This window comes from Tupaia chinensis, unplaced genomic scaffold (assembly GCF_000334495.1).
Source record: "Tupaia chinensis unplaced genomic scaffold, TupChi_1.0 Scaffold000237_1, whole genome shotgun sequence".
In the NCBI taxonomy this organism is placed as follows: Eukaryota; Metazoa; Chordata; class Mammalia; order Scandentia; family Tupaiidae; genus Tupaia; species Tupaia belangeri.
The window spans coordinates 2,375,163-2,387,840 of record NW_006159715.1 but is presented as its reverse complement, the minus strand read 5'-3'; the positions used below and the strand labels follow the sequence as shown (position 1 = coordinate 2,387,840).

Below are 12,678 nucleotides of genomic sequence, written 5' to 3'. Positions count from 1 at the left end.
GGGAGGGAGGGAGGGGGGAGGGGGGGAGAGAGAGAGAGAAAGAGAGAGAGATAGGTCTGAAATAGGATTGCATCATCCTAGCCATCCCCTATGCCTAGCCCCTAGATCCTCAGGATCCTAGGCACCCAGGCACATGCCTGTGTATGAAGCTGACCTAGAGATCCAAACCCACACTTAGCCATATGGCTTACAGTTGTGCAGAGTTTATGTGCTACCACCATACCTATTTATTTACATTTAATCACTGTATATTTTTACAGTGTACATGGTCTTCCACAACATGAATATAGTACATATTAGTTAAGTCTGATATATTATCATATAAATTATCATCAGATAGCTTTTCATTTTTGTATCTATGAAATGTTTTTTCCTCCCAATGTCCTTCCTCCCACCTATTACCCTTCCCCTATTATCCACTCCCTTCTATACTGTTTCTGGTATCTACAGTCTGCCTCCCTTCTATTATACCTTCCAATCTTTCAGTTTCTTCTATAGAATACAGACATTTGGTATATATTAAGTGGGGATATACAATGCCTGTTTTTCAGTCTGGCTTGCTTTGCTTAGCATTAAATCTTCCATATTTATCCACTTTATATCAAATGTCAGGGTCTCATTTTTTTTATGGTAGAGTAGTATTCCATAGAGTACATGTGCCACATTTTTTTCAGTCCACTAGTCCATTCTTGAACATTTGAGTTGATCCCATGTCCTAGCAATTGTGAATAATGCTGCAATAAATAGGGATGTGCAAGTGTTTTTTCAACTCCTACATTGTTGGTGGGAATGTAAACTAGCATATCCAGTCTGGAGAACAATGTGGAGGTACCTCAGAAATGTACAAATAGAACCACCATACAACCCAGTAATTCCACTCTTACATATATACCCAAAGAATAGGAAAACCCTTCTTTTCCTTTTTAACTTGCCAGAGGATGCATGGGCTCTATGGAGAGAAACTGTGAGTGAGTGAGTGAGTGAGTGAGAGAGAGAGAGAGAGAGAGGGGGAGAGAGAGAGAGAGAGAGAGAAAAGGAGAGTGACCTGGCACACCTCATGGGAGATGGTCATGCCATAGTCTCGTTCTTCCATTTCTCCTTTTGGAATTTTTGTGCACACATGTGCACCTGACATGTTTTTCAAGCCACTGGATCTGGGGCTCAAACTGCATAGTTGGCCATGTGGGATCCAGCTACCTTAATCATCATACCACTAGCTGGCCCAGTACCCTGCTTTTCATCACAGTAATTTTTTTTTTCTTCCATAAGAGACAGAGAAAGAGGGAGTGATGGAGGGAGAGAGAGACGCCCCCAACAAGGTTCTCATGCCATGATCTAACCCAACTTCAGCCAGCCTGGATCAAGCCCATGCATATGTACAGGGAAGCCCTAAGGCACAAAACCAGGACTTTTCCTTGTGAGTCCAGTCGCATTACTGCTGTACCACCAGCTGGTCAATAAAGTTTTCTTTATGTAACTAAGATAACAAGGATACTGAAGATAAAGACTAAGGAGAAAGCATTTGCATTTTTTCTTTGAAAGGGAAAAAAATCTTCAATCTTTGTAGATTTCTGAAGATTGCATGGGAAAGATGAAAAGGGAAGGAGAAGACAACCGAAATAGGCACAAAACGCCAACAAGTTTATAAACGGAGTTTGTCTCTTGCTAAAATTAATTTGGCCATTCTTAAGAAAACTGAATATTCTGCATTTCCTGCTAGGAAGAGATGGAGAAGGCTATCAGAATAACTTCAGTTGCTCTCAACCTCAACCATTATTTTACAGAAAAACAGCATGCTTGGCAGCTTGCTGGGTCATTATTTAATGAGAAACTGTAAACTCTTAACATCCATTTGCACACTGCAACACTGATAGGAATTAGAGTATAAAAGGGGGGCCACCACCAGGGAATGACCATATCAATGTCATGCTCCAATTACTTCATGGTCTACCTTCTTTGTTGGATGGTGCCATGTGTATACAATTATGATTAGCCAATGGGGGTGGTATAATAGCAGATATGTAGCCAGTAGGTTAGCCATTTTCTATAGATTTTTTTCCATGTAGAGGGCCAGGAGAGGGGGGCATATCCTCAACAGAGTTTTCTGGTTAGCACCAACCATGAGCATCTGGGCATGCAACATGCTAGGGTACTTGAGTTTATAGATCACAGAGTATGTTTCTTGCTGTCACAAAAGTAAAATGCAAACTGAACTATTGAAATCTCTAGACTAGTTTTTCATTCTATGAAAATAGAAGGGCTAAAGTCAATTAATGCAGAGCTGTAAGATATTCTCATTAACAAAAATAGGCCTTTCAGCTAGATGGTAAGGTAAATTTCTGTGAAGCTACTTTCCTTTTGATCTGTGTTAGGATACTAGGCATGATCTTACCCAAAGAGATATGATTACAATAAACAAAGCACAGACACGAAATGCAAAAATTGAATTTGAGGCCATACCCAGTTACCACCCAGAACTGGAGCTCCATTGTTTTTATCTTTATGTTCCCAAGCACATAGCCCAACTCCAGAGGCAAAGCCCTCTATGCTACATGTGGTGAGAGAAATGTGTATAATTGTGAATGATGGTGTAATAACAGACTTCACCATTCAAAACAGTACTAAGGTTGTTTACATTTAATTATCGAGACCGACCTCCAAACAATTTAAATGGATGTTGCAAGATCACTGGATACAAAAATCCAAATTTAGAACAACAGTATCCCTTTACGACAAATAGAATAATGGTAAGAGATCATGTGATAGCACAGTAATAATGAAGCTGGACCCACATGGGAAAAGTCCTGGGTTCAGGTTCTGGGATGTCCCCAGGTATCTGCTCGGGAATGCACGAAGGTGCATGTGGTTTGACCTAAGACTGGGGGTGGATCCTGTTGGGGTCTTCCTGTTTCTCCATCTGTCTGTCTCTTTGTGTATATGTCTCTTTCTCTGTCTCTCAGGGAAGGAAAGAAAGAATGAACTAACTTTAAAAAAAGAGAGAGAATGACACATTAACACACATCCCAGCCATCATGGTTTATCACACCAGTGCACAATGGGGCTGTCTTGGAGGTCTGGGTTTGGATCCAGGGTCAACCTGAACATGCAGGGAGTACCCATGTGTACCCATGATCCTGGCCGGCTGGGGGGAAGGACTATGACATGGAAAGATCTTGTCAAGGGTCTTTCTTTCTCTCTCTCTCACATACACAATAAACTTAAAAAAAAACAAACTGATTGTCATAGTAATCAAACTGTAAAGAACATAGGCACTAGTCAAAAAGTAACTTCAGTAAGAAATTATAAAACTTTGGGACCAGCAGGTGGTATGGTCGTTAAGGTGCTGGCTACATCCACGTGACTGACCACGGTTCAAGCCCTGGGCCTGGCAGCTTGCTTTCTCACTTTCTCTCTCTCTCTCTTTCTGTGTTTCTCTCTGGAAAAAAAAAAAAAAGAAAAAAAGAATGGATAAATAAAATTAAATTATATTAAATAATTATTTTTAAAAAGGAATTATAAAACTTCATTCAAGAATATATAAAATGATTTGGATTAATGAGGTAATAAACCTTATTTATGGAGAGAAGACAATGTTTTAAAGATGTCAATATTTTTAAATTAATCAATAACTTCAGTGAAATTCTAGTAAGATATGGTAATAAGAATTTTTAGGAAACCTGAAAAATATTTGTATGGGAAGGTAAAGGACTGAGATTAAGGTAATTTTGCAAAAAGAAGTACAAAAAGGAAGGACTCACCCTATTAGATGTTAGAACATATTAGAAAACTACAGTAATTAAGATAATATTTGTGATATTGGGGGCCAGCTAGTAGCGTGGTGGGTAAGGTGCTTGATTCCCACATGGCCAGCTGTGGTTCGAGTCCTAGACATGGTGGCTTGAAAATCACACCAGGTGTGTGTGCGTGTATGCCCAAAATTCCAGGAGGAGAATGAAGGGGAAGAGATTACAGTATGGCCACTTCCCCTGGTGGGTGATTTCTCACTTTCCCTCTGTCTCTTTCTATCTCTGTCATGCATACACAACCTACAACAAAAAACTTTAAAAAAAAAAAAAAGAAGAATGTGATATTGCTGCAAGAATAGACAAATTATCAGAAAAAAAGAGCCCAAACATTGACCCATATATTTTAAGGGACCATATGATATACATGAAGCAAGATATGTTAACCGTTGTGGTGGATTTTTAATCCATTGAAATTTATTTTTAAACCATTTTATACTTGTTTTTCTCTTCAGAATGAAGTAAAACTCTACTTAAATATTTTCCATATGAAAGTTAAAAAAACCTAAACATGAAAAATTATTGAAATAAAAATATACAGAATGCAGAGAATTTTCTTAAAACAAAAAAGTAGTTACAATAAATGACTCCATTAACGTGGTCAGATCTCAAAACCAGTATAAAATAAAAATTAAGAAGCAATAAGAAAACAATTAAGGCAAATAAAAAAAAAAAAAAAATGCATAAAATACATAGCACTTAAACATCTAAAACTTAGACTGGCAGGAAGTGCACTAAACTGCAGACAGATGGAGTTGGGGTTCCTCAAGGTTAAAGAAGACTTATAATTTTTGTTTAAATAAACAAAGCCTAAAAGCAAATATGGCAAAATACTTATGCTATTAATTCTGAATGGCAGAAATATGGATGTTGCTAGATTACTTTTTGTATTTTCTTTTTCCTTTTTTTAAGAGCGAGAGATTTTTGCTATAGAGCATGTGTTCTCACCAGAAAGGGAAAGAAAGGGAGAAATCACCCCCCCACCCCCGAGGGGAGGCAATGGCCATGCTGCAATCCCTTAGCCTCCATTCTCCTCTTGGGATTTTGGGCATACATGCACCTGTGGCTAGAGTGAGTTTTAAGCCACAAGGTCCAGCACTCGAACCGCAGTTGACTATGTGGGAGTTCAGCGACATAATCATTACACTATATGCTGGTCCCACTTTTTGCATTTTCTAAATCTCCTAAGTTTAAAAAAAATCATGACACACATGTTAAATCTGGAGTTTCTTCATCAACTTTCCTATCAAATCACAAAGTACTTTTTTAAAAAAGAATTATTTAATTCCATTTGTTGCTATTATTATGTTATTGTTATTTTAAATTTGACCAGAGAGAGACAAAGGGAGAGAGAAAGGGAAAGCAAGAAAGCAAACCTCCAGGTTCAGAACTTGAACTGTGGTTGACCATGTGGGAGTCCAACATCTCAACCACCATGCCACCTGCCAGCCCCACAAAGTACTTTCTTAATCTTCAAAATATAGAACACAAGCAGGGTGGATATAAATGTAATTAGTGATCCCAACTATGATGGTTAATTTTCTTTGCCAACATGGCTAGGCTACGGTGCCCAGTCGTGAGGTCAAATACAAGCCTCAATGTTGCTGGGAAGGTATTTTTTTAGGTGTGATTAACATTTGAATCAGTAGACTCTGAGTAAAGTCGATCACCTTCCACAACATGAGTAGGCCTCATCAGTTGAGGGCTTACAGGGCAGGTGTGCTCATTGGAGAGAAACAGAGAGAGAAGGAAAATGAGAAAGCAAGCTGCCAGGTCTGGGACTCAAACCATGGTTGGTCATGTGGGAGTTCAGTGTCCTAACCACCATGCCACTTGCTGGCCCCCAATTGATTGATTTTTAAGAGAAAAGACTAAGGTTTCACAGAAAGAGATGTAATTGTCTAGGCTGCAATAGAAATGCTGCTGGGGTTTCTAGCCTTTCTGGCCTACCTTGTGCAACTCCAAATCAAGATGGCAGCATCCGGCCTGCTTCTATAGTGCAGGTAGTAGCATAGCATACCACAGAGCTGGAAGCCTCATGCTTACTGTGGTTTAAATCCCATTTGGTAATCTGAAAGTACACTGGGCATGTGTGTGTGTGTGTGTGTGTGTGTGTATGTGCACACACATGTGTGTGCCTAGGGTTCTGGTGGGTTGGGGGACTGGAAGAAAGAGATCACACTGTGACCAAGCTCTGTGGAGGATGCTCCTCTCTCTCCATCTCTTTCTTGCACTTTCTCATCATGCATAATAAATAAATAGACAGACAGACTCTAATATCAACTCTTACTTGAATTTCTAGCCTCTTATTTTACCTTACAGATTTGGACTTGTCATCCTCCACAGTCATATGAGCCAATTCCTTAACACACACACACATATAAGGTATGTATGTGTGTGTGTGTGTGTGTGTGTGTGTATGTATATATGTGTACATGTATATATATATATATAAATTCTCTCTGTTCTGTTACTCTCAAGAACCCTGATTAATAAACCAATGTTGCAAGTGTTGGGAGAGCCATGGTTTCTCAACTAAAACAGCCTTCAATTTTTGTAACATTGACATGAATAGAAACATAAGCTTTGGGGGAGAGTGAGTCAATGATAGGCCAGTTTACGTAGGTACATTTGGATTAAACACATCTTGTGTTTATGTTCTAAGAAAATATAGCTCATGAGAAGATAACCTCCTTTAGTTCAGTGGCATGATCTTTCCTAGTGGAGTTTTCCATGTTGACCTGAGATTACTTGTTGGCAGGCGGTTTCGTGGGAAGGACATACATCTCCCATGTGGGAGATGAAAAGGAGCTGGAGAAGTGAGGTCTGTCCTTCCTGTACCCCCTCCCCCCCCAGGATGTTTCCCTAGGGAAATTCTCCTTGTTTGCTTCACCAAAACCACAAGTTGACAGGCTGCCTGGGATTGATTACACTCCATAAATGATGTCTTCTATGGACAGGCCTTCTGTTTTGCTCACACTGTCAACAACAGAGTCAAGTGGGCTGACTGGGTACCCCATCTGCTAAACACACCTCAAATACCACTTACGCTTGGATACAAGATGATCCTCCAATACAACCTGCTAGGAAAAGCTGTTCCTTTTCCTAGTACAGATTCTTTATTGATCTGAGAGACAACATATTTGAGTCATATTAAAATGAACACCTTTTATTTAATTTACTTATTTGTAAAAACTTCCCAAAGTCACATGTGCTCACCAGAAAGAGAAGAGAAAGGGAGAGTAAGTCCCTACAATGGGGTATGGTCATGGTGCAATCTTTTTTCCTCTATTTCTCCATCCCCTTAGGACTTGGGGTGCACACACACACACACACACACACACACACACACCCCTGACATGGTTTTCAACCTACTGGGGTCAGGATCTGAACCACAGGATTTGAACTCCATGTGGAATCTGGCTCCAAATGCACAACTTTAACTGCTGCACTACAGGCTAGCCCCAATTTCATTTTAACTTAATTTGGCTCTTGTGAACCAAGTTCAAGTAAGGACTAAAAATGGAGGTATTGACATGACAATTCAAGGTGACAATAGTATACATTATTAACATACTTCATGACATCGATTTTCATTTCTTATGTAGTTAGAGGTGAACTAAATACATCTCCACAGGATCATATGACCCCCAGATATCCAAATATAAGTTATTTGCTACTATCCCAATCAGATGACAACTGAAAAGTTCTGGAGATAATTAGATAAATGTAAATAATAAGAAAATCTGTTATCATTAGATGTAAATGTTCCATGTAAAATAGTAAAATACAGGCTAGAGGCAGTGGTTCAGTGGTGATTCAACACTTTCTCTCAAGGAAGTAATAAATAAATAAAATGTAAAAAAGATATTAAAGTGTACTACACTTAAGATATTTACCTTAAGATATTAATACATTTTTGCATAAATACTACATATACAAACATTATGTAAATATTATATACATTAATGCTAATTAAGAAAGATTTCTTTCTGGTTTCCTCCCATCTCTGGTTCTCACATTTTAGAAAAACATTTACTCAAAGTCTTCCAAGGCATTGGCATTTTTACACCTGCTCCTGCGATTACAGCTACGTTTGGAGTTTTTCAGAACACACCCTTTTCACTCCCATCAGTTATTTGAATAGGGTTCTTAATTTGTTCCATTTTTAAATGATCTTTAAAAGTCTTGTTTACGAAGAAATTCAACACTTGTTACTGTGAGGTCAGATGGCCTGGAATATTACTGGACTTAGTTTTCATCCTTCCCCCTGCTTTTTTTAATTATGATTTCCTCAGTTGACATCTGTAAGCATCCAAAACCAACACTGACTAAGATCCTTTCAGGCTGATGTGTTTTCCCTAAATACTACGATGATGGATGTTCAAGGTAAAAGAATTACAAGATCCTCCCACAGCATAAGAGAATTAGTAAAGACTTAGCTATAAGGGAACGCTCTCGTTTCTGATGAGAACTTTTCGGGGGACTGGTGAAAAACCTTGATATTTGGGCATATATAGTGGTAAATTATATTTTCCCATGTTTTCTCCCATCTACTTTTGTCCTCAGTAGGCAGCCATGGTGATATGGTATAAAGTCATAAGTGGATTTACTTTCTCAAGCTGGAGTTGAGGGACCAGCAGTTAGCGTAATGGCTATGTCGCTGGGCTCCCACGTAGTCGACCGCGGCTCAAGTCCTGGACCCAGTGGCTTAAACTCACGCCAGGAGTGTGTGCGTGCGTGCCCAAGATCCCAAGAGGAGAATGGAGGAGAAGGGATTGCAGCATGACCAGCCACCCTGGGGGGGAGGGGTGATTTCTTGCTTTCTCTCTCTCTCTGTCTCTTTCTGTCTTTCTGGCAAGTGTACGTGCCCAATAGCAAAAACCTCTCCAGAAAAGAAAAGAAAAGAAAAGAAAAGAAAAGAAAAGAAAAGAAAAGAAAAGAAAAGAAAAGAAAATGGAGTTGAGGGGACTCCAGCGGAATCAAGAATGTTGGGTGCAGAGGATCGAGAGGCAATATCTCCCCCACAAGGCATATGGGTCCTGCCCCATGAGCCGGGCTGGGGGGAAGGGGCCCTGTCTTGTCTTCCTTCTTAAAAATAATTGTGCAGTTGTAATAAGAGGCCTTCAAGGGTGGCAGGAATTATTTGCTGGGAGAGGCTTCTGGTTGACCATGTGACCTTAAGTCCTCACAGATACCATGTCACTTTCTGAAGGTATGAGACCCACCTCGTTCTGTCCCCGGATGCCCCACCTGACGGCACCAGGAGTGAGAATCTGAGCATTGCTGAAAGACGTTGCCAATAGCCAAGTGAGTGGGGGCTGGAAGGAAGAGACAGGGAATAATTTCTGGGAGAAAATACCTTGGGAGAGTCACTGGATCCCAGGCCTATTACCTACTTCAGTGACTAATGTGGAAAAGAACCGTGGCCAATACTCCAAGCTGTAAATGATGCTCATTATAGCCAATAAATTTCTGTTCAAAGGACAGGAGGAGGAGGAAAGGAAAAAAAAAAAAGAAAAGAGACTGATAATGATGATGAACATACATCAACAGCAACAGTGTATCATAAGGAGAGAAAACCCAGGTGGTAAAATGGGGGGGGAGTGTTGCTAGAATTTGGCTAGAGACAGAAGAGATTCCTCTGGGCAACCGACCAAGTCTAGATTCCTACCAGGAGACATGAATGAGTTATGTTCTAAGGTAACATATAGACCAAACACACTAGGAAGCCTGATAGGCATAACGTGAAAGATGGGAATTTGCCTCAATTTCCGCCCTCATGGAAAAAACTGCTAAGCATTGGGACCAGCAGATGGCATAATGGCTGTATTGCTGGGCTCCCATGTAGTCGACTGCAGTTCGAGTCCCAGACCCAGTGGTTTAAACTCATGCCAGGCGCGTGTACGTGCGTGCCCAAGATCCCGGGAGGAGAATGAAGGAGAAGGGATTGTGGTGTGGCCATCCCCCCTGGGGGGGGGGGAATGATTTCTCACTTTCTGTCTCTTCGTCTCTCTGTTTTTCTGGTGAGCGCATGAGGCCTATACCAAGAACCTCTCAAAACAATCAAAAACAAACAAACCAAACCTGCTAAGCGAAGCCCCATTTTATGATTGAAGAAACTGACTCAGGGATGTTAATGGTTGACTTGAAAGTGACAAAGCACATCAGAGAAAGGAGAAGATGCCAGAGAAGTTCAGGGTATCCAGGAGCCAGATCTCATAAGGGCTATGTACCTGGCACAGTGACAAATGCTACCCGGCAGCACCTCCACTAGCCTCTGAGGAAGCCACTGTATCCCCACATCACAGCTGAGAATACCAAGGCAGGGATGCTGACGAATTTTGCCCAAAGTCACACGGAACTCCCGTGTTTAGAACATGGCTAGTTCATCGATGTGGTTTCTTCATGAAGTCAGACCGAACTGAGCATGTGACATGCCACTGCACGTGCCTCTGATGTTTGGGTCAGCAGATGGCGGGGAGGTTAAGGCAGGTGGGTCCCACGTGGCTGACTGGGAGGTTGGAGTACCAGACCCTCGGTTTGAAAAACATGATGATGCGTGCCATGCATGACCAAACTCCCAAGAGGTAAATGGAGGAGAAAGGATTGCAGCCTAGCAAAACAAACAAACAAACAAACAAAAAACAAAAAAGAGAGAGAGAGAGAAAGAAACCTCTGACTCTGAAAACACATGGACGCTAGTACTAGCACCATGCGCTGCCTACACCTGGCACTTCGTAATTGTTTACGCACAAGCAGATTAACCGACACGGATAAGGATTTACACGAACGACATGAAATTTCACTAGAGCCACAAATATGAAACCCGCACATGTTCTGCATACAAATATGCACTCATATATGTGTAGCTGCTTTACTTCAAGAGTTACCAGTCACTGTGATCCCTGTAAAACGTGTGCCAGACATTGCAGGGAGAGGGCAGAGTAACCTTCCCCTTCCTCCGACACCAGTAAACGAACAGAGAAGGCAGAATGGACAAGAACACGATGACAACTCTAAGGGGGGATACAATTCAAAGTCAGAAGTCATAAAGTGAGTTTGACTGGCTTTATAGAGCCAGAGAGGACACTTGTATTATACACAAGACATGGAGCCAGACTGTGGGTCAGGCTCCGGCAGGAAGCAGAAGGCACACTCAAAGGATTTAACTGAATAGTTATATGCAGGGACTGCTTACGGAGGTGCAGGCAGGAGCCAGGCAGGGGACAGCACCCGAGGGCCAGCAGCAGGAGGAAACTGACTACTGGGTTGTTGGGGGAAGTCATGATCCATTTTTGTATAGAAAAAGACTTTGCTACTTTCCCAACAATCTAATACCTCCAGGTCTGTAGAACAAGGGGAGAAAGTGGTGCTACGGACCCTAGGGGAGCTAGAGCCATGAACCGGAAAAGCTAGGAAGAAATCTTTCACTGTCAGACCCTCAGCAAGGCTGAGGGGACAAAGAGGCCAATAAAAACCTCAATACGCTCTCCCTTCCTGCCAATGCCTCTCATTGGCTGAACCCTGCCAGGGAGAGAAGATGAGAAGCCTGGGGATGGCCATCCATAGAAGTAATCCTCTTGGTACAGAGGAAGGCAAAGAACGAATTAGGGAGCAGAGGGAGGAATGAGAATGCACACACATTCTATTATAAATTGCACACACACACACACACACACACACACACTGAGATGTATTTGGGGTAAATGTATCTTTGACTTTTCAAAAAAGATGAAGTCTTTTTAAAAAACAAATCATCAAAGAATTTAACTATAAACATCAAGGTCTTGAGGCATATCTCAGATATACCTTAATTTTAAAATACAGGAACTTCTTTATGCACAAATAACTTCTATAGGATGTTTATATTGTTTAAGGCATGGCATATTTATAGAGGATTCATAAGTGAAACTGTTCAGAAGACAGCTCACCAACCATACAACATTGTCTCGTTTTTTTCTTTTTCTTAAATCCTCCATGCCCACATTCGCCCTAATTTCCTAAGATAGAACAAACTCCTAAGTTTGCACATTAATGCATTTTTCCGTTTATATTTTCTAGCAGTGGCAATTAAAGCAAGAATCTCAGAGGTCAGCCAAACGTCTTAAATAATGAATGAGAGTCAGATATACTATCTTAGATTCGCAAGTGTAATAAGACATGTTACAAGAAACCACCTGGAAAACAACACTTGGCAGGTGATGTCTCAGGGATTCCCATTTCAAACAGCAATTCACTGCCAAACAATGCTTAACCTTTCACGGAGACCCTTGGAAAAAATTCCAGAAATATCGGTGCTGACAAAAAGCCATCTCTCGGGCACATCTACTGCTGGCAATGGGAATCTGGTACCAGGATGAAGATCAAGACCTCTCGTCAGGATGGGGCAGAGGAGGTGGAAAGAAACCTCAGGGAGGAGGAAGAACGTTAAGAAGAAAGCCTCATCGTTACCTCCCAATTAGTGACCAGATGGTTGAGATTTTTTTCAGGACATGGTCAGTCTCGGAAATTCTAGCCCATACTACTTAAATGTGCAATCCTGGGAAACAGCTGCACGAGATCTGGGCTTTCAACTCTATGGGAAATGCGCTGCCATTTAAACGAAGGAGTCTGTGATAACATGGAAAGGCCTTGTGGTTCTTCATGGACGATGTCTGAATCCCCAGGGTATACTGCAGATGGTATAGGGAATTCAGGGCACAGCAACCACGTATATAGTGTAAGGCAACCTGTCGGAGTACAGACTGGGCACCAGGCCCAGACTGCGGACACCTGAAAAACTGGGGAGCTCGGAGCAATGGCCCTCAATACCGAGCGCCTCCGTGATAGCTATTGTGAATCAGAGATAGTAATAATATGGGGGGGGGGGGGG

The 12,678-nt window shown here is 41.3% G+C and overlaps 1 protein-coding gene across 1 annotated transcript in view; it reads right to left on the bottom strand.

Annotated features, from left to right (window-relative positions):
* The window catches only part of PDZD2 (PDZ domain containing 2), a 411,484-nt gene that overhangs the window by 223,594 nt on the left and 175,212 nt on the right, over positions 1 to 12,678 (bottom strand).